This window comes from Prosopis cineraria, unplaced genomic scaffold, assembly GCF_029017545.1.
Source record: "Prosopis cineraria cultivar Desert tree isolate PC_DT_omini unplaced genomic scaffold, ASM2901754v1 PC5, whole genome shotgun sequence".
Taxonomy (NCBI): Eukaryota; Viridiplantae; Streptophyta; class Magnoliopsida; order Fabales; family Fabaceae; genus Prosopis; species Prosopis cineraria.
This window is the reverse complement of record NW_026555336.1, coordinates 24,920,196-24,942,743: the sequence shown is the minus strand read 5'-3', so window position 1 is coordinate 24,942,743 and position 22,548 is coordinate 24,920,196.

Sequence of the window (22,548 nt, the reverse complement as noted above, 5' to 3'; positions counted from 1 at the left end):
CTTTATAAAATTATTAAAATAAATTAAAATTTTATATAAAATTAGAGGATCAAATATATAATTTAACCTTATTTTAATTTTTAATATTTTATTTCTTAAAAATAAAAATTTATAAAAAAATTTAATATTAAATCTAAATATTTTTAAATTAGGATAGTCAATATTTAAAAATTATAAAAATATTTATATTAAATTAGAAAATTTTAATTAAATATAGACTACGAATAGATTTATTTTATAATTTTATAGTTTTTATTTTAATAAATATAAAATGCCCGTGCATGCAGTTTAACTTCCAAACACGACATGACAGAATATACCCCGTGTTTGTTTTGAATGGAAGGTGAACGAGTCAGCCTTTGACTGTCCGTTAAACTCAATTTCTCTTAAATTATTTAATTACTATATTTTTGCAACCAAAATTAATCATTGATTAGTTTGTGTCCAATGCATTGTGTGGAGTTCGAAAGTTGGGTATCGTCAAGTAAATTTTATATTATTATATTGGTGATGATTTTAAACTCTTATTTCAAATTAAAATGTGAAGTCTATATTAAAGAAATACTTAAATTTTTATTTATAAATTATTTTTAATATGCTTCACTTGAATTAAGGAAAGGTTTAATTTTGGTTTTGATGAGTAGAAAAACAGGAATATAAATTGGAGAAAATTCTCAAAATATATTACTTATTTTTGAGAAATTTTCTTTCTAAAAGTTTCGCATCCTATTTTTTTCTCCATCCAAATTAAACCTAAAACTCATTCTTTAATATATTCTTAATATACAATTTTAGTAAATTTTTAAATTTACTCTTATTAAATAGAAAAAATAAAATCATCGATCTCTATAATTTTATTGAATTTTTCTTTTAATTTCTATAATTTTTTTAATATTTTTAATCCTTATAACTTCATTAAGATTGGATAATGTTGGTTATTCAGGTTCTTATAATTTAAGTATTTTTGGTACCTAAAAGGATTAAAAATATTAAAAAAATTACAGGAATTAAAATAAAAATTTGATAAAATTATAGAAATTAATGATTATATTTTCTTATTAAATATACTTTTTAAAATAATATATTTTCTCTCACTAATATTTAATAATGAGGTAAAAGAAAAAACTTTTAATAAAAAAATAATGACAAATTCTTTATAATAAATAGGATAAAAAAATTATTTCTCTTTATATCTTATAAATAACATCAACGATAATAGTTCATTAATTTTTTTGTCAACAAAGTTCATTTGGATGAGATAGATAAAAGTGGGAAATTAAAAAACAATAGGTTTTATCTTTAATACATGTCGATTTCAAATAAGTGGCGCCCATTATTTTAACCCCACGCCAGTTGCTCAGGAATCACCGTGTACAGAGCACTGTATGATGGCAACGCAATAGCTCTGTAAATTAACTAGTCATACATATACAACAATACTGTTTGAGCAGCCACCGCTTAGTTGGAATTGTAACCGGAAAAGTTAGTTAGCCAAGGTAGTTAGCACTTGTAAGTTGTTGGTCAAGAAATAAAATAAAATAAAAGTTTGCACTTGTAAATTTTGACATTGTTGTTTACTGAGAATTATATTACGATGACACTACAGTAGTATTGTATGTGCTGCCTACTTCCTTCTTTTCATTAGTCATCTCTAATTAATTCATCAAAATTAGAATAGGTCAGTTAAAATAAATAAAATGTCATAAAACTAAGTAATATCCATCTAAACCCCTCCTTTTAAATAACTATAAAAATTGTCATCACATACGTTGGGAATTGCATTGGGTGTGCTCATCAAAGCTAAAAGCAATATTGACCCTTTATTTCAATCTAAATTGATATCTATCATTCATTTAAATTAATTTTTAAATATTTTTAATATTATATTTATTAATATAAAAATATAAAAATTGTAAAATTTTTAATACATCTGTTTGTTACCAATTTGACCAGTACAGATTTAATTTGACAATCTAATTTAATATTAAAAATTTTTATAATTTTATAATTTGACTATACAGATAGATTTGTATAGTTCAGATATAATTTAGATAACCTAATTTAATATTATAAAATTTATAAATTTTACAAATTAACCATTTAAATATACTCTAAATAGTCCAGATTTAAAATTAAAATTTTTTATATTTTTTCTTAATAAATATAATATTAAAAATATTTAAAAAATAATTTAAATGGATGGCAAAGATCAAATAAAGTTGAAATAAAGGGCCATGTAACAGCCCTCCTCGGGATCTCACTGTCACTGAGGCGCTGGACACTCTCCCCCCAGGCCCACAACAGGGCGACCCCACCCCTTACGGTGAGTATCAGGAGAGAAAGGCTTCCCCGCAGTAGTGTGCATGATTATTCCCCTTACGGAGAGCCTCCCCAGGTTCATCCTTCAACCTCTCCTACATAACAAAGTTGAGGCTGAACTTGGTACCATTAAGTCAAGTGGGGAAGCCTTTGTCTCCTAATGCTCATGGAAAGGGGTGGGGTCGCCCTGTTGTGGGGCCTGGGGGGAGAGTGTCCAGCGCCTCGGGTGACGGTGAGATCCCGAGGAGGGCTGTTACATTAAAAGGCCCTTTTAATGTAACAGCCCTCCTCGGGATCTCACCGTCACCCGAGGCGCTGGACACTCTTCCCCCACGCCCCACAACAGGGCGAACCCACCCCTTTCGGTGAGCATCAGGAGACAAAGGGGACTTGACTTAATGGTACTAGGTTCAGCCTCAACTTTGTTATGTAGGAGAGGTTGGAGGATCGAACCTGGGGAGGCTCTCCGCAAGGGGAATAATCCTTCACACTACTGCGGGGAAGCCTTTGTCTCCTGATACTCACCGAAAGGGGTGGAGTCGCCCTATTGTGGGGCCTGGGGGGAGAGTGTCCAGCGCCTCGGGTGACGGTGAGATCCCGAGGAGGGCTATTACACCATGATTGCTCTTGACCCTGATGAGCATTCGGTGCTCACCATTGTGATGAGCAACGAATGCAGATGCATATGTTAGCACAGGGGTGTGCATGGGCATAGCCAAATTGAGCTGATAATGAACCGAAAGCATGACCTTAAAAATGGATAAACTGTTTTGTTAGCTAAATATCTAACCATGCCTGAAGATTGCTCAATATATTTAGGGTTAGGTGGGCAAGATCGAGAGCTGATAAGTATGTCTAGCCTCTAAATTTGGGCTATATGTATGTATTATACCTGTGACTAAACCTAGAGGAGACTTGGAAAATTGAAATAAAAAAGCAAACAATAATCTTAAAAACATAATGAAAATAAGAACTTGGAAGCTAAAAAATAATTAAAACTATAAATTAGACCTTGGAAGTGAAAAAATAACGAAATGAAGGAAAAATTATAACAATAAATTATACTTAAATGCAAAAAAAAAAGAAGGAAAAATCAGACCTGGAAGCAAAAATATATATAACCAAAATCAAACCTAAAAGCTAAAACTATATAACCAAATTCAAATTATAGTCATTCATAAACTCAAACCAACTTCAAATACCAAATCCATACGCAAAAGACACCTATCCATTAACTCAAATTATAGTCATCCATACTCAAAACTAGCCAAAGTCATAAAAGTTCGGTAGTCTACTTAAGTTTAATACAAGTAAAAAGAGGGAATGAGTCAAATAGTCCAACTTCAATTGTAATGTCTCCCTTACGTTTCCAAGATACTTAACCACATAATTACTCTATCATGATAATTAGGGATTGACTAACCATTAATAAAATTTACTATGATAGAAAAGAATTAAACTATAGTTAATAATTAAAACATTTCAAAGTTGCGATACCAAATAAAATATTTCTTTCAAGTCGTTTGAGCTCAAAATTAAATTTTTTAATAAAAAATTCTGTAAATTAATTTAGTAAAAAGATTACAAAATAAAAGGCACTTTAGATAAAAATCTAGAGCTCCAATTTGTCAGTCTTGCTATAAGAAAGGAAAGAAAAACAAACACAGATACAACAAACATAAAAGCCCAAAACAAAAGATACAAGGAAAGTAAACATAAGCTGAAGTACAATAGCCCACAACATGAGATCTTGGACAGTCCAAGATAGATTGAAATGGTTTGTTCCTAATTGATAAGTAACCTTCCCATAGAAGGGCTCACTATCAAGTTGAAAGTGACGTACGAACCACAAAGACACTTGATCTCCAAATATATTGGAGAACCAAAGTGTTGACAATCTTCTGTAGGAGCTAAAAGTCCCAAACCAAAAGACTTGGGTTGTTGAAAATCTTGCTGCTGAAATCCATGATAATGTGCAGCAACTAAGACAAAAAAAAACTAGATACGGATAAAAGAACCATGAAAATGCAAACAAAGCCAGGCTAAATAGGAAGGATAAGATATTAAAGTAGGAAGTTAAATTAGAGTATTAAAACATTTAGAAGTGTAACATCTTGATCTTTAATATGGTGATTAGATACTGACTAAGTGTGAAATTAGTAACAACTAAATTAATTTGATTAATCATGTTTTGAAATATCTAATTGGTGTTCTGAACAATTGGGCAGTTTTTTGGGTTGGGCTAGGAGGGAGTTTGGAGAGGATTGATGTCAGGTTGGAAGAGAAATTGTGGTGGCACATTATGTGTCATGTGCCGTGACATATTCATGTAGCGTTATGATGCAAACTTAATTAATAAGTTGTGGATTAGCATGAAAAGTAGAAAGGGAACTTTGAAATTTGAGGAGCAAAGGAGGAGAAGAGAAGAGCTATGCTAGGGTTTGGTGTGTTGGGATACCAAAAGCTAACTTGAACTATCATGCATTTTGGTAAGCCTTTCTTCTCTCCTCTCTACTTCACAATATGGATTTCAAGGGTTTAGAGAGAGAGAGAAATATATTATATGTCTTGGAAAAGCTAGGAATCTATGATTTGCGTGTTGCATGTGGTTCTAACAGTTTGATTTAGATTCCTTAGACTTGGGGTAAGTGTAAAATCTCCAAGAGCACAAGTAAGGTTACCCTTTCTAATATACTCTAAACTCCAAATTTCGAGATAAACACGTGACTAACTTAAATGGAATATCAAGTTTGTAAAATTTGTTGGACCTAATGGCTTGTGACATTATGTTAGTTTAAGTTTTGATAATGACAAACATAAATAAGTTAACTATACTTATATTTAATTGTTTTCATATATATATATATAGAGTAGTTAACCATGACTATAGAACAAATACTTTAAAGCGTTTTTACTTATGTTGTACCATATTATATGAGATTTGAAAAAATAATTTTGTGTACATCAAAGTTATTTTATACTATCATATTTTTCCTTATCTTAAATTGATTATATATCTAAGAGTATTTATAATATTATCTTTTATAACTTAGATATATGCATATTGGCATTTAGACTAACCATTTTATTCATAATATATTATTTAAGGTTGTCTAAAGTGAAGATGTGAGTGAGCATAAAGAGGAAGAAATCGAAGTCATCATTAGCATACATACCACACTCAAGATGGGAGAACATAAAGAGAAGGATGATTCAAGAAAAACTTAAGAAGAATGAAGACATTCATACAAGCTTTGATGCACCTTGAAAGCCTTAGACTTGATAGATATAATATCATTAGGCTAGAAGTCTTTATGTTAAACTCATTGATTTAGATATTAAATATTGGCTCAAGATATTTTAAATCAAAACATGTATTTAGCTCATAAGAAAAAGAGTGAGATATAATTTTCTATAATTATATTTTTCATCTTTAATGACATATATCTCACAAAGTTTTTACTAACTCTATAAAGTTTTCAAAGTTTTTCTATTAGCCTAAAATGGAGTTAAGTTGAAAAAGTTATGACCACTTGAACTCTAAGCTTTGAAATGGCAATTGTGCAGAAAATTAGATTTGACCTTTGGTCATGTTTCTTATTATATCTCACACTACTCATATCATTTTAATGTGAAACATATCTCATTTGAAAATAGATTTCAACATCTTTTTAATAATAGTTTATTATTCAAAATGGATTCTATTGAGAAAGGTATGAATTTTAGAAGTTGAGTATTGAGATATTATTTTTGTACTATATTCAAAGTTGACCTTCATTCACTCTTTTCATCATATCTCAAAATTTATATTGAATTTAAGTGTAAATATTATTTCGTTGAAAATTACACCTCAAGAGATTTCTAACAATATAATTTGTTAGATTTAGAGTTATATTGAGTGAGTTAGAGCCTTGTGAAATTCTACGTAGTGGCATCCTTCAAAACACACATGATTGAAATTGAGAGACATGTGAAACATCCTTAAAAAGCTTCAGTGTCCAAATCATACGTGAATCACTTCCCATACACATGTGAAACGTCACCAAAAACTTTGTGTTTCATTGAATAGCTTCTATGGTCCAAATCACACACATGAATCACTTCCTATATACATGTAAAATGTCACCCAGAAGTCTTATTTTGACTCAATAGCTTTTGTAGTCCAAATCAATTGTAATTCACTTACTATCCATACATGATTTGTCACTTGTGTAATACTACATGACATTTCAAGTTTGATTTGTCACGTTTCATGTGAGATTTGTCACTTGTTCTTGTGGAATGTCCATTTCATGTGTGAATGAGTTTTGTTCCACACGAGAAATGTCACCAACAGTTATAATCATTGTGCAATGACTATAAACGGTCACATTATTCTTCTAACACCTATTTCACTCCATTTACTATAAATATAACACTCCAAACTTATCTTAACAAGTGATTAAGCCCAAAATTCATTAAGTAATGAAATTCGTGTTCATATTAATCTTATTATATGAAAATCATTGTTCTTGAAAAAAATTTCATCTACATTTTCATTATTTGAGTATTAGAGCTTTATTATACTTATCATTACTCTTAGAGAGAGTTTAACTGAGTGATCTACATATTCTAAATCATTGTAAAAGTGAGGGAGAGATTTATTAATCAAGAGAGGTTGTTCTCTTGAGAAAATAAGCTCACTAGTGAAGTGAATTGCTGTAAAGAGCTCACAAGTGTCCAAATTAAACTTGTGATTGTATTGTGGTGGCAAGCACCCACTTAAGCTTGTACTGTAGTAAAAAAATCTCAAGTATTTTCTTAGGGACTAGATTTAGGCTCAAGTAGTGATGGACCTCATGGCATAGATGATATAGCATTAATGACAACAAATCTTGAGAATGGTAATCATGAACATGGTGGCATGAAAGGTGATAGGAAATTAGTCGCTTATCCTCAAAATTACACTAAAGCTAACCCTAATGCAATATAGGGCCAACCCTAGGTCATCTCCCAAGGAATGGTTTTAAGTCTAATTGAAAGTTATCTAGTGAAATAAATCAACCAAAGTTTGTAGGAATTTAGTTATCTAGCTAATTATCTAAACTAATTACCTAATATGCAAGTAATTAAAATGCTAGTGAAAGTGAGTGAAATGAACTTCCCTTTTTACAATAATGGAACCCTAGAGATTAGTTGATTTTGGACTCATTATCTTCTCATGATTAGGCTAAGTTTAGCTTCCCTTTCTCTTGACTAAAGCTGTCATGACTTAAGAAAATTATCCTAAGCCAATTAACCTAATTAGCTAACCTCCCTAGGTCTTAGATTAAAGTCCCTAGTTCAATTAACCAATTGGTGAAGACATTAGCCAAGTGATTCATTCAAAATCCTCTCTCAACAGCCATGGTCAAACATATAAATTGAGCAACCACAAGATTATGTCAAGCTACTCAACAACACAAGCATTAACACCACAAGATTATGCAATATTAACACAAGAAATTCACTAATTGAAAAACACAAGATTATGTGCCAAACAAAGAGTGGCAAAATTCAGTCATGGCTGTCCAAGGAAGAAATTAAATGAAACAATCCTCTCTCTTTACATCAACATCAAATTCAAATTAGAATTTATAAGCTAAGATGATTAAACCCTAGATTAAGGAATCTAACCATCTAGTAAAAAGAGAAGAGGATAGGAAACAAAAGAACTTAGCCAATTTGAAGCTCAAGACTCATCCTCCATCTTCATCTCTCTAGGATTCCACAAAGAAACTTAGCCAATCTTCATCTTCAAGAACCCTAGTGATTGCTTGTGAAGGCCAAACTCCATAGCTCTTGAATGATGAAAATGAGCTTCAATCCTTGTGAAAATGGAAGGGATGGAACGAAAATGAAGAGAGGAGAAGAATGGTATGAGTTTTGTGGAGGTTTGGTGGCTGAAAATGGAGGTTAGGGTGCTGGAAAATGAAGAACAAAAGAGAGAAAATGAAGAACACTATGAACAAGAGAGAGAGAATGTGGAAGATGAATGAGATATGTGTTGGATCCCATTTGAGGCTTAAAATGGCGTGCTCCTTGGTGTCTCCCATCAGCTGAAGCTTAATTAAAATAAGGAAAAAGAAATTAAAATGTAAATGGGAGCCTTGTCACACTTGCAAGGTGGCAACTTCCTATTGGTTTGTAGATGATTCCAATGTGTGCCTAATTTCCCATGTGTCATCCACATCATTTTAGCTGATTTAACCTCTCAAAATAATCATAATTCACGTGCAAACCATCAGCCATTGACCTCAAGGAGTGTTGACCTCAATTGCCCAATTGATGCACAAGTCACATGCCACCTATGTCACATAAATCACATAATTCAATTAAATAGCATATGATATAATAAAATCTAATTCATGTCCAGAATTAAATTCATAATTAGAAGGGAGAATTTATTAAATTAACCAAGTTTCAGGCTGCACAAAATTATATAAAAATTTTCACACAAAGGCAAACCAAAAACTAGGACAAACTAAGACACTTAAGAAAGTGTTGACTTTTTTATTTAATTACTCCCAAACTAAAATGAATTTTAAAAATATAATTTCACCATTCATCAACTGGACATAAAATGCACTTTGTCAATTTTTCTTGTACATTTTCTCAAAAGTTCATTTTTTGGACCAAAATGCCCCTAGTGCACTGATCTTAGAAACTTAGGCAAAGTTCCAAATCTAATGCAATGTGTGCACTTGAAGGTGATAAATAATTAATAAAATGGTCCTAATTGACAAATAAAAGTGGGTAACAAATGTGTTCTATCAATTCCCCCACACTTAGCTTTTGCACTCCGGGCAAAATCAAGTGAAAAAGGTCCCAAAAGAAACTATAAGACAAAGAAATAAGAGAAAAACATTGTTTCAAGTCACTAAAATACTAGCTCATAAACTTCTACAAATTATCAATCAATGTGGCAATAATTAGGAAAGAATTATGCACATCACAAACAAACCCTTACCAAGAATCAATGTCAAAGAGTAAGCCTCTCTAGGTTAAGTGTTTGCTCTCATCACTCAAAGTGTATAAGGTATTAAATTTCACTCAAAATTTCTTAGGATAAACCCTACTATAAATTTGTAACCCTTCTACATCTCCATCACTAAATAGCACTTGCAATCAAGAATCAAGTGGACTTTATTAGGTTGTGATATAGTAATGAAAGGATGTCTAAGAAATGCATGTATATAAAAAAATAGGGTTAGCATCAAAATAATGCAAAATCAAGATATATCCCCTTAATATGCAAAGTATAACCTAACTCAATTGAGTGAACACCTTAACACAATGAGGATGGAAAGAAATGATAAGAAATAATAAAACAAATGGAATGGATGAGCTAGGCAACTTTTTTTTTTTCTTTTTTTTATCTCTTCTTTTTGTTTCTTTTTCTAGCAACTTTATTTCTTTTCTTTTTTACTATATTTTTTTTTTCAAATCTATCTTTATTTTTTTTTTGGTTGCTCCTAACTCTTTGAAAACAATGGAAGTAATGGATGTAATGGTGTAGCAATAAAGGATAAAGAGTAATGGATAGAAAAATAATAATAGGCATCCACTCATTTGATCTAGGACATGCAATGAATATTAAAAAGACATATAAAAGTGTAACATGCATTCCTTGGAGAAAAATAGGGTGAATATATATATATTATATTTATCTTAAGAATCAAACCAAAGGCTCAAAGTGGCTAACAAAGGATAATAAATAATAATAGGTTGGCTATTTGGCTCTTGGCTATTTTTATGAATGCCATCTCTCATCTCCTATCAAACAAGTGCAAGATATATGGTCTTAATTAAGAAGTGAAACAAATTCTAGAGGGTAACATCACTAAGGAATTAATCACACATGAGTGTTTAGCCTCTTCCATGAATGGGTAATATGCCACTCTAATCCATTAATTCAAGGTAAAAGAATGTTCATTCACACCTATTCAATCCTAAAAATTACCACATCTCAAGAATCAAAATATCCATTCAAGAGCTAGGTAATTAAGTAACCTCAAACAAAACAAAACAAAGAATTTTTTTTTGAATTTTTTTTTTTGCAAAACCAAACAAAACCAAACAAACAAAACAAAATGTTTATTTCTCTCCCCCACACTTAAATCATGCATTGTCCTCAATGTATGTATAGACTAGTGATAAAATAAGGTGAGATCAATAATGAATGCATAACAAAAGTGTGGTCCAGAAATTTTTTTTTTCAAACTAAAACACAAAACAAAGAAGTCAAATAAAGCAAATAAACTCTAATTTTCCTACTAGGTTCATCTCCCCCACACTTGCAATTTACTCAATCAACAAATCAAAGCATAAAGCAAAGTAAAGTAAAAAGAAAGGGTGAAGAAGATACAACCTAATTTAAATCTCCACAAGCTCTTGAAGTTGAAATTTTCATCTTTGAGGAGTAACATGAAGCTACTCATTATCATCTTCATTCCAAGCATCTTAGGTGGAGGCTCAAGATCAATTTGTAATGGCTCCAAGATGTATGGTGTAGAATCTTTCATAACTTTATGTGGTTGATCATCTTCATGGTTAGCCAAGGTCTCTTCCATTGCAATGATAAATCCTCTAAGTATATGGGGGTTCTTGGCCATATTATCATTTAGACCTATAAAATCAACAAAGAACCCTTCCTCAAGCATATTGGGTTCTAAAGAAGTGCACTCATGATTAATTTCACTCAAACATACATCATCAATTATTTTATCAAGTAAATGATTGCTACTATTTTCAAGCACAAATGAATTAATTTCTAAACAAATAGGGCATGGAGAATCATGTGAACAATCACAAGTGAATAGGAAATTAGAACAAGTACTATGAAACAAAGCCAACTCATCATCAAAATCATCAAGCATTAAATCAATATTATTCTCATTACTATTTGGCTTTGTAAAATCAATTCTTGATTTTCAACCTCCTTGTCATCTTGAGTTATTTTCAATTCCTTGTTCAAATCCTTAGTAGGAGCTACAGCCTTTTCAAGTTGAGCAAGTTCCTCTTTGAAATCAAGAGATGGTTTGGCTACATTGCCTTGTTCACCTACAAAAGAAGGTAAACAACCTTTCTCAAGCACATCATGGTTAGAAGAAACAAGTGCATGTGCACTATTAACAATATCACAAGAAGGAATTGGAATTTCAAGCATACAAGATACATCATCGCCACCATCAACATCCATTTCATTTTCTTTATTCAAGCTAAGTGAAGAGTCAACACTTTCAATGATATTTGAATTTAAATCAAGAGAATTATCATGTGAACTCAAAGTGTTTTTCTCCCAAGGGTATACTTTTTCACAATATGATTCATGCTCAAACATCCAAGGTGATTCAACAATAATTTCTTCATCTACGTATCATCATTTAAATCATTATGCTCATCATTAGATAAAGTCAAATGTGAAGAAGAATCAACCTCAATAGGAATAGGAGAAATTATCTCTTGAAGTAAGGGTTGGATTGACTCCTTCTCTTTTGGAGATTGAGTGGCTTGAGGTGTATTTATATTCTCAATAGCCTCATGAGCAACTTTTTGTGTGTCTTCAACTTGAAACATGTAATTTCTCTCTTGTGAGGCTTGGGCTACTCCATGTGGTTCACAATATCCTTTTAGAATAGGACAATCATAATAGAAGTGGGAGATAGCCTCACAATGCACACAATAAAATTTACCCCTTTGTGCATATAATTTTTCTAGATGCTCAATGTCAATGGATGGTGTACGCTCAATATGAGTGCTTAGATTGGATTCAAAAATCATGGATTGGAAAATTTATAATTGTGACTTGGATGGAAATGATCATGATATGAGGGGGATAATCAAAGTTATATTGTTGAAATTGATTATGGAAATGGGATGTATGGTCAATGTTAAGCGCTGGAAATGGATGGGAATGGATGTCAAATGAATGATGGAATGAATCATGATCATGAAACCAAGCCATAAAATGCAATGAAATTTATATCCACAAGCAATGATTCAAATTCAAGCTCAAAATGATGGAAAGACCAAGGAAGCTCAAATGATATGTCCTTTGCAAGTGTATGAGTTGAAATGCAAGCAAAAAAAAAAATCAAGAGAATTTTTTTTTCTTTTTTCTATTAGAATTAAAAACAATAAAAATGAAAAAAAAAATCAAAAACAACACCAAACAAGTAGAAAGAGAGTTAGAAATGCTCAATCAAGAAGCTTTGACAATTCTGGAATTTGCACAGTAGGCTTTCTGGAGATAGTGAACTTGTGGATTTTTTAGCAGCCAATCCATATGAGAAATTCGCCTGAAACTTTAATGAGAGACACAAGAGATATTCAGAAAAATTATATAAAAATTTCAGATTACAAATCCCTCCCAATCGTTCCCATAATTTTTCAGAAATTGGTCCACAGGTCTGGAGAAACAGGATTTCGTCCAGAAGACTTTCAGAGCTTCTAACAAACTTTCAAATAGGAAAATGGAAAAATTGAAGAAAATCCTAAACACAAGAAACAAAGATAAGACAGTGATAAGAAAAATGAAACTGGAATCAATCAATTTGAACGCACAAAGAGGAAGATATGCTAACTCAAAGTTGAAACAGGGTTTTGGGAATCCTCTCTAATGGCTCCCTGGACCTTGTTAGATTGTAAAATTTCCACAGGACACTTCCCACGTCCAAAATTGACCAAACCAATTTTACAAGTGAAGCTAGGATATAGAACTTTCAATGAAATAAATTTGAAGTTTAAATTTCCTCAGATTCGTTCCCAGTTAATTTTTCAATTTCAAGCAGAGACACTAGAAACAGAGTATCATCAACTCTACACCAAACCAATGAAAATTGCATTAATTTTTTTTTTTTTTTTTTTCTAAAATAGAACAAAAACACTCAAAACACACAAAAGACACTAAACAAAATACAAAACACAAATTTTTATAATTTTTCAAAAACTTTTCTAGGAACACTAAAAATGTAAATTAAGTACTAAACAACCTTAGAATTAAACTTAAACCATTCCCCGGCAACGGCGCCAAAATTTTGATAGGAAATTAGTCGCTTATCCTCAAAATTACACTAAAGCTAACCCTAATGCAATATAGGGCCAACCCTAGGTCATCTCCCAAGGAATGGTTTTAAGTCTAATTGAAAGTTATCTAGTGAAATAAATCAACCAAAGTTTGTAGGAATTTAGTTATCTAGCTAATTATCTAAACTAATTACCTAATATGCAAGTAATTAAAATGCTAGTGAAAGTGAGTGAAATGAACTTCCCTTTTTACAATAATGGAACCCTAGAGATTAGTTGATTTTGGACTCATTATCTTCTCATGATTAGGCTAAGTTTAGCTTCCCTTTTCTCTTGACTAAAGCTGTCATGACTTAAGAAAATTATCCTAAGCCAATTAACCTAATTAGCTAACCTCCCTAGGTCTTAGATTAAAGTCCCTAGTTCAATTAACCAATTGGTGAAGACATTAGCCAAGTGATTCATTCAAAATCCTCTCTCAACAGCCATGGTCAAACACATAAATTGAGCAACCACAAGATTATGTCAAGCTACTCAACAACACAAGCATTAACACCACAAGATTATGCAATATTAACACAAGAAATTCACTAATTGAAAAACACAAGATTATGTGCCAAACAAAGAGTGGCAAAATTCAGTCATGGCTGTCCAAGGAAGAAATTAAATGAAACAATCTCTCTCTTTACATCAACATCAAATTCAAATTAGAATTTATAAGCTAAGATGATTAAACCCTAGATTAAGGAATCTAACCATCTAGTAAAAAGAGAAGAGGATAGGAAACAAAAGAACTTAGCCAATTTGAAGCTCAAGACTCATCCTCCATCTTCATCTCTCTAGGATTCCACAAAGAAACTTAGCCAATCTTCATCTTCAAGAACCCTAGTGATTGCTTGTGAAGGCCAAACTCCATAGCTCTTGAATGATGAAAATGAGCTTCAATCCTTGTGAAAATGGAAGGGATGGAACGAAAATGAAGAGAGGAGAAGAATGGTATGAGTTTTGTGGAGGTTTGGTGGCTGAAAATGGAGGTTAGGGTGCTGGAAAATGAAGAACAAAAGAGAGAAAATGAAGAACACTATGAACAAGAGAGAGAGAATGTGGAAGATGAATGAGATATGTGTTGGATCCCATTTGAGGCTTAAAATGGCGTGCTCCTTGGTGTCTCCCATCAGCTGAAGCTTATTAAAATAAGGAAAAAGAAATTAAAATGTAAATGGGAGCCTTGTCACACTTGCAAGGTGGCAACTTCCTATTGGTTTGTAGATGATTCCAATGTGTGTCTAATTTCCCATGTGTCATCCACATCATTTTAGCTGATTTAACCTCTCAAAATAATCATAATTCACGTGCAAACCATCAGCCATTGACCTCAAGGAGTGTTGACCTCAATTGCCCAATTGATGCACAAGTCACATGCCACCTATGTCACATAAATCACATAATTCAATTAAATAGCATATGATATAATAAAATCTAATTCATGTCCAGAATTAAATTCATAATTAGAAGGGAGAATTTATTAAATTAACCAAGTTTCAGGCTGCACAAAATTATATAAAAATTTTCACACAAAGGCAAACCAAAAACTAGGACAAACTAAGACACTTAAGAAAGTGTTGACTTTTTTATTTAATTACTCCCAAACTAAAATAAATTTTAAAAATATAATTTCACCATTCATCAACTGGACATAAAATGCACTTTGTCAATTTTTCTTGTACATTTTCTCAAAAGTTCATTTTTTGGACCAAAATGCCCCTAGTGCACTGATCTTAGAAACTTAGGCAAAGTTCCAAATCTAATACAATGTGTGCACTTGAAGGTGATAAATAATTAATAAAATGGTCCTAATTGACAAATAAAAGTGGGTAACAAATGTGTTCTATCAAAAGGAGTCTAAGACAAGGAGCAAGGAGCTTAATACTTCCAATCTAATGTGCCTAAAGATCTTTTACAATATATTAGAGGTCTAATGACAAGAGCCTGAATTAAAGCCATGAAGCAAGCTTTATTTAGTCTTGTGCAAGAAGTTCAAGAGCTTGGAGAGAATTGGAGCACTCCTCTCAAGCCCAAAGGAGAGTATCTATACGTGTATAATGTGCTTAAGATATAAATTTATGAAGAGTCAAGCCCAAGAGATGCAAACCTTAGCCTAATGCAAGGAAGACTACAAGTTGAGCTTCTTACAAGCGAGAAGGCATGAAACCCTAGCGAAGAAGTCAAGGGTGGTGTGATTTTAAATATTTTATGATCCCTTGATTGTCTCCTAAATTGTTTCATATTTTAATAGTCCTTTGATTTGACTTCCTTTCTTAAGGAGCAAGATTAGTCTTAATTTCCTACTTTGAGTCCAGTCAAAGATTAGGATTAATTATATTATTAATTTTTAAGTTTTGTAATCCCATAATTTTAGGATCACATCATCTAAATTATGTAGCTAACTATTTTTTCATTATTTTATATTATTTCTCCTTTTAGTATTAGGAAATCAGGGTTTTAATTTTAAAAAATAGTCTTCTCTATGAGCCTATATAAATTAAGCATGCTCCCTCTTGTAAACGAAAGAGAAATTGAATGAAATTATTCATTTTAGAGTTTATAACTCTTGTGAGCCTTAGTGCTTTATGGTGGCATCTCATGTGAGAAACAGACATGATCAAGAACGTGATCAACTCTTGTGGTGTCTTTGAAGGTTGAGGTTTCTAGAGGCAGGTGCTCTAGAGGATCTTATCCTTGATTATTATCTCATTGTTTATTTCCTTTCTTTCTTTATTTTCTTCATAAAGTTTGCCCCTTTCTTTTTGTTCTTGTATTTTTATTGTGTTTCAAGGTTCTATCCTTAAACTAGCACGATTCTGCTTGTGCATCCCCTATCAGATTGTATCAGAGCTTTGATTGCTAGTTTTAGTTCAAATTATTGTCCTTTCCTTTCGTCTTCTTTTTCATCTTGAGTTATTTCTTTTTGTGATTATCTCTTATCTACCCCATCTACTTCTATCTTTTGGTTTTTCTCTTCATCATTGTGACCTTTTCATCTTATATGAGTTTTTATTTTATTAGCCTTCTCAAAAAAAAAACCTAAAAATTCGTGCAAAAAAAAGGCAAAAAAAGTGTTAGTATGTTGAAAAAAAGAAAAATAATCTAAAAATTTAAAAAAATTACAAAAAAACATATTGTTGTGAGTTATGACTGTATAAAAGGCTATTCTTGAACTCCAAGTCACTAAGAGGTTGCCTAAAGAGAAAAGTCAACTTGAATGGTAAGAAAGTCTTCTACTTTGGTCACTTTCTTATTTTTAATTTTTGATAGCACTTTTCAAATTCTCTACCCTCCTATTTCACTATTTGTGCTACTCTCCTATTCTATTTAGCTTTCTATTTTTATCTTTGAGTATTTGACTCTTTAACTTTTATTTCTTTCTTTCCTATTTTTGTTTGTCATGTGTGGTTTTTCCTTTTGTAAGCTTAATTTTATTTGAAAATTTTGCTTTTCTATTTGTTTCAAAATTTCAAAAAAAATTACAAAAATATCCTCTTTTCATCTTATGATTGTTTTTTAGTTTCCTTAATTTAGAAGATATTCACTTAGTTCTTTCTTAGTTTCTTAATTTGTGTTTAGTTTCACCATTGAATTCCATCCACAAGCTTAGTAAGTGGTAAAAGGCAATTGTGTTTTTCATCATTTAAAAAAAGCCATTATTTTTTTATGAAATACGAGTGACTTTATTTCTTTTAAGAGTAAACACATGAGTTTGTGTGTGTGAGAATTCATTTTTATTTTATATGTTTTTTAGTGCTTCTGTGAAGATGAGTAATAAAGATAAATCCTCTAGTGTTGATAGGAACTTTGTTTTACAACTTAGTAAAACACAGCTGTAGCAGTTTTGCTTGGAACTTGATCATAGGTTTCATAAGGAGGATAAAGATGAGTTGAAGACTTCCTCTTCTAAAGGAAAGAAGGGTGAGACCCCCAACAATGATGAGAAGTATGAAGAGCCCTTTTCTCCTAAGGCAAACAAATCCTCAAAGCGTGATGTTGACTTACCAAATCAAAAAGTAAAGTATCCTCACGTGCGGAAAGATGTCATATCTATTTGTGATAAATGCATTAAATGTAGACAGGAAAAAATCTAAGGTCTAACCTCATGGACTTTACTCTCCTCTACCCGTCCCCTTTCACCCTTAAGAACATATCTCTATGAATTTTGTAATTAGATTGCCTAAATCTTCTGCAGGCAAAGATTTCATATTTATCGTTGTTGACAGATTCTCTAAGATTGCACGCTTTATTGCTTGTGCTAAGACTAATAATGCTGTTAACATTGTTGACTTATTCTTTAAAGAGATTGTTCGCTTGCATGGTTTACTTAAGATTATTGTGAGTAACAGGGATGTGAAGTTTCTTAGTCACTTTTGGCATACCCTATGGCATAAATTAGGGACTAAATTACTTTTTTCTACTACTACCCATCCATAAATTGATGGTTAAACTAAGGTAGTCAACAGAACTATGACTACACTGCTACGAGTGATAATTCAAAAGAATTTGAAGAATTGGATGAATTATTTACCTTATATTGAACTTTCTTACAATAGGGCTGTTCATTCTTCTATTTCTTATTTTCTATTTGAAAGTGTTTATGGTTTCAATCCATTATCTCCTATTGATATTTTACCTTTGCCTTTTTTTTGAGCGTGTTAACACTAATGGCAAGAAAAAAGCTGAGTTTGTGCAAGACTTACATGCTAAGGTTAAAGCAAACATAGAGCAAAAGAATGAGCAATATGCCAAGCAAGCTAATAAAGGCAGGAGACGTGTGATCTTTGAGCCTGGAGATTGAGTTTCGTTACATTTAATGAAAGAGAGATTTTCTAATCAGAGGAAATCCAAACTTCAAGCCTGAGGAGATGTACCTCTCCAAGTTTTAAAAAGAATTAATGATAATTCTTACAAAATTGATTTGTCTAGCTCTTATGGCAATGTTAGTGCCACATTCAATGTTTCTGATCTATCTTTATATGATTCTACAAATTTGAAGATGAATCCTTTCCAACTGGGAGGGAATGATGGACCCTATGGCATGGATGATGTAGCATTAATGACAACGAACCTTGAGGATAGTAATTATGAGCATGGTGATATGAAAGGAGCCTAAGGCAAGGAGCCCAATACTTCTAATCCAACATGCCTAAAGACCTTTTACAACATATTGGAGGTCCAATAACAAGAGCCTGAACTAAAGCCATGAAGCAAGCCTTGTTTAGTCTTGTGCAAGAAGTTCAAGAGCTTGGAGAGCATTGGAGCACTCCTCTCAAGCCCAAAGGAGAGCATCTATACATGTATAATGTGCTTAAGATCTAAATCTATGAAGAGTCAAGCCCAAGAGATGTAAACCTTAGCCTAATACAAGGAAGACTACAAGTTGATCCTCTTACAAGCGAGGAGGCATGAAACCCTAGCGAAGAAGTCAAGGGTGGCATGATTTTAAATCCTTTATGATCCCTTGATTGTCTCCTAAATTGTTTCCTATTTTAATGGTCCTTTAATTTGACTCCCTTTCTTAAGGAGCAAGATTAGTCTTAGCTTCCTACTTTGAGTCTAGTTAAAGATTAAGATTAATTATATTATTAATTTTTAAGTTTTGTAATCCCATAATTTTAGGATCACATCTCCTAAATTATTTAGTTGAATATTTTCTCATTATTTTATATTATTTCTCCTTTTAGTATTAGAAAATTAGGGTTTTAATTTTAGGAAATAATTTTCTCTATGAGCCCATATAAATTAGGCATGCTCCCTCTTGTAAATGGAAGAGAAGTTGAATGAAATTATTCATTTTACATAAATGGATGTGTTACCATATCTAACAAAATTTACATAAATGAGATCCTAAATTTTTGTAAATTAAAACTCTTCACAATTCACATATTTATCAAAAATCAGAGTAAAAATCTTTACGAAAGCATGAGAATCCAATATATATATTGTAGCATTTGCAAAAAGATAGAAAATAATTCTCAACCTAAAATAGCACATGCACCGTGGCATACTGTAGATGCACCATAACTTGTTGCCTTTTAAGATAAATTTTTAATAGATCATACTTCTTTATCTGATGTCTAATTGAGATGATTTAGATATATATAAAGAGCTTTCTCCTAGTTTTAACTAATGGCACATATTTCATAACCAAAATATTTTATTACTAAAGGTTGGACACCTTTTACAAAACTCACTCCTTTTCCACATAAACACACAACTAAGATGCATAAATCATAACGTAAGTGCTAAAAGCCTATACTAACCCTTATATCACATTCAATAGACTATACTGAACTCATACAATACACCACAATCAAACAATCACACATAATTCATAATTTCAACACTCAACCCCTTGATTAATAAAATATAAAAAGGGGAGTTAATTCTGCATGAATCCACATATAATTATTGTAACATGCCGAATTTCTAATTCTATGTTAATGACTAATTATGGAATGAATTAGTAACTTAATGTAAGATTAGTACTCTAGGTAGGGAAGTATTATATTGATTCCTTAGGATGTTATATGAACAGATATAAGAGGAAGAATGAGGTTCTATGGTAGAGTGTGTGAACGCAGTGAGGATTTCCCTCACTGTGCCACGTGCTGCGGTAGGGAATGGATGTGTCACAGCACATGGTGCAGAATTTTGATTAATTGAAACATGAGCAACTCATGAAACAAAAGGAAAGAGGAGAAAAGGAAGGCCTGGCATGGAAAAGAGTACAGGGCTCTGCTATGGCATTGAGTTTTAGGAGCAAGAGCAACATTTTTGACCTGTTACTTACCGAGTAAGTCTCATACTGCCTTAACCTCCAATTCTATCCTGTTTTCTCTTAGTTTTAACTAGTGAAAAATTAAAGTCTAAAGTTTTAAGAAGATGATTTCTTACCCTATAATAATAGAAAGGTTCTCTAGAACTAAATTAATACTTTATGATTGGTTTGAGTTGGAATGATAAAGCTTTAAAGCTATGAGCACAATTTGCCCTAATCTAGAGAGAGAGTAGTGAGATAAAGTTTCATTATGAGAAAGTTAATACATGTTGTGTGTGGAAATTGGCCATAGTGAGTATGAGTGGATGTGAATAAAGGAAGTGAAAGTGGTTAGGTGTTTGATTATTGTAATTTGAACTTTTTTGTCAATAGTAAAATTCACTATGGGTGCCCAATTATGTAGATTGTCATGTGTGACATGTTGAAATTGTGACAAGGAGTAAAATAAGGTTTCGAGTACATAGGTAACCTTTTCTTACAAAATGAAAGGTTGAGTAATTATATAGTTTATTATGTTTATTAACTATTATAATTGTATAAAAATAACAATGAAATGGTGAATGTGTTATTTTATGAGTTTTATGCATGATTTGATATTGTAAATGATTTTAACATGAAAATTGATTTGGAAAATGAAATTTGAAAGGTTATTGTTTTTGATTAATATATGTGTGTGTGTGTGTGTGTTATGTATAAAAGTGTATGATGTGGTAATGTGAATAAGCAGTGAAAATTATGTAAAAAAGCATGATCATAGGGGATGAGAGTTCACTAGGATATATAGAGATGTGTGTGTGGAGATGTGAGTAAAAAATTCATATTATTAGATTGGCACCATGGAACATTTGATGTAACATATTATGGGTTGGTACCATAGGTAATCCATTATAGTGTATTATGGGACTATTACCATAGGATACTCGAGTAGTCTAGCAACTTTTTAGTGCCTGTTAAGGTGTGGTTAAAAGTCAACGATGCCTCTATCACAAGTGTGTGAAAGGAGGGAAACCATAATTTATAGGTGGGATAGATTACCTTTGGCTAGGTGTTTCTATCACCAAAAATGTACTTGGATCAATAAGTGGTTGATCCAGTAGAGCCTATGATTTTGTGTCAGGGAGTATTAGAGGTTTAATAGCTAGATGATCATGTTAGTGTATATTTATGTGGAAATACTTTGAAAAAAAGGAAATTCCTTCATACTTTGATATATATATATATATATATATTTGATATTACTCTAGTTTTATTACTTTGGCATAGTTATTTATGGTAGTAGACATTAAGGGTTCGTTTGGTTTTTTTTCTTTTCACATTCAGAAAGTAAAATTTTACTTTCAGGAAGTTGAAAGTTATTTGGATAAAATATTTTGTAGGAAAACACATTCTAAGAGTACATTTAACCAATAGCTAAAAGTGAATTTCTGAAATATAACTATTTGAAACTTTTGAAAAGTGAATTTGAAAAGTAAAATGTTATTTGATCATATTACTCCAAGTTTAATATCTTATTCTTTTATTTAAAAAATAGTTAATTCATTAAAAATATAATTATTATTTCAATAATAATAATTAGGTATTAAGTTTTTAGCATTATAAATTGAATAATTAATCACGTTAATTTTTAAAATTAATGTGCAACAAAAATTACAAATATTTACCACATTTTCTAAAATTAAAAATTTAAAAAAATACAAATAACTAGAAATTAAATTTTTAGTATTATAGATCAAAATTTATGTTATTTAAAATATTTATCACATTTTTAAAATATTTCAAATATATTACATTTGTATAATAAAAATTACAAATCATCATAAATCAATATTATTTTTGGTAATTGTACATTCAAAAGCACATTTCACTATTATAAACTAAACAACTTTTAGTATACCAAACTTACTTTTGAAAAAACTGTATTCAAACATAAATTTTGTTATAACAATTGACTTTCACTAAACTGACTTTTATCAAATGAATTTTTACCAAATAAACTTTTAATAAATTTAAAACCAAACACACACTAAATGGAACTATATTGTTATTGAGATTTTTTTCTTACTCGTGGTTGTTACATTTTGTAGGTTCTGGTAGAAATGGTGCGAAGGGAAATGATTTGGGCTAGGGATAAAGGATTCTCTACAAAGCCCATTATAGATGGTGTAATGGATTTGGGTAGATAATAGTGGTTTTGTATATAAATTGCCATGGGAATTCATACTTGCACATAAGCTTTTGAATATGTACATGTGTACCATTTTTTTGAGATTTTAGTCCATCATATGTATCTGCGTGTGTTATAAAATGATAGAGTAGGCTAGTGGAAGAATGTGATTGTGTGTGGAAATGAAGCA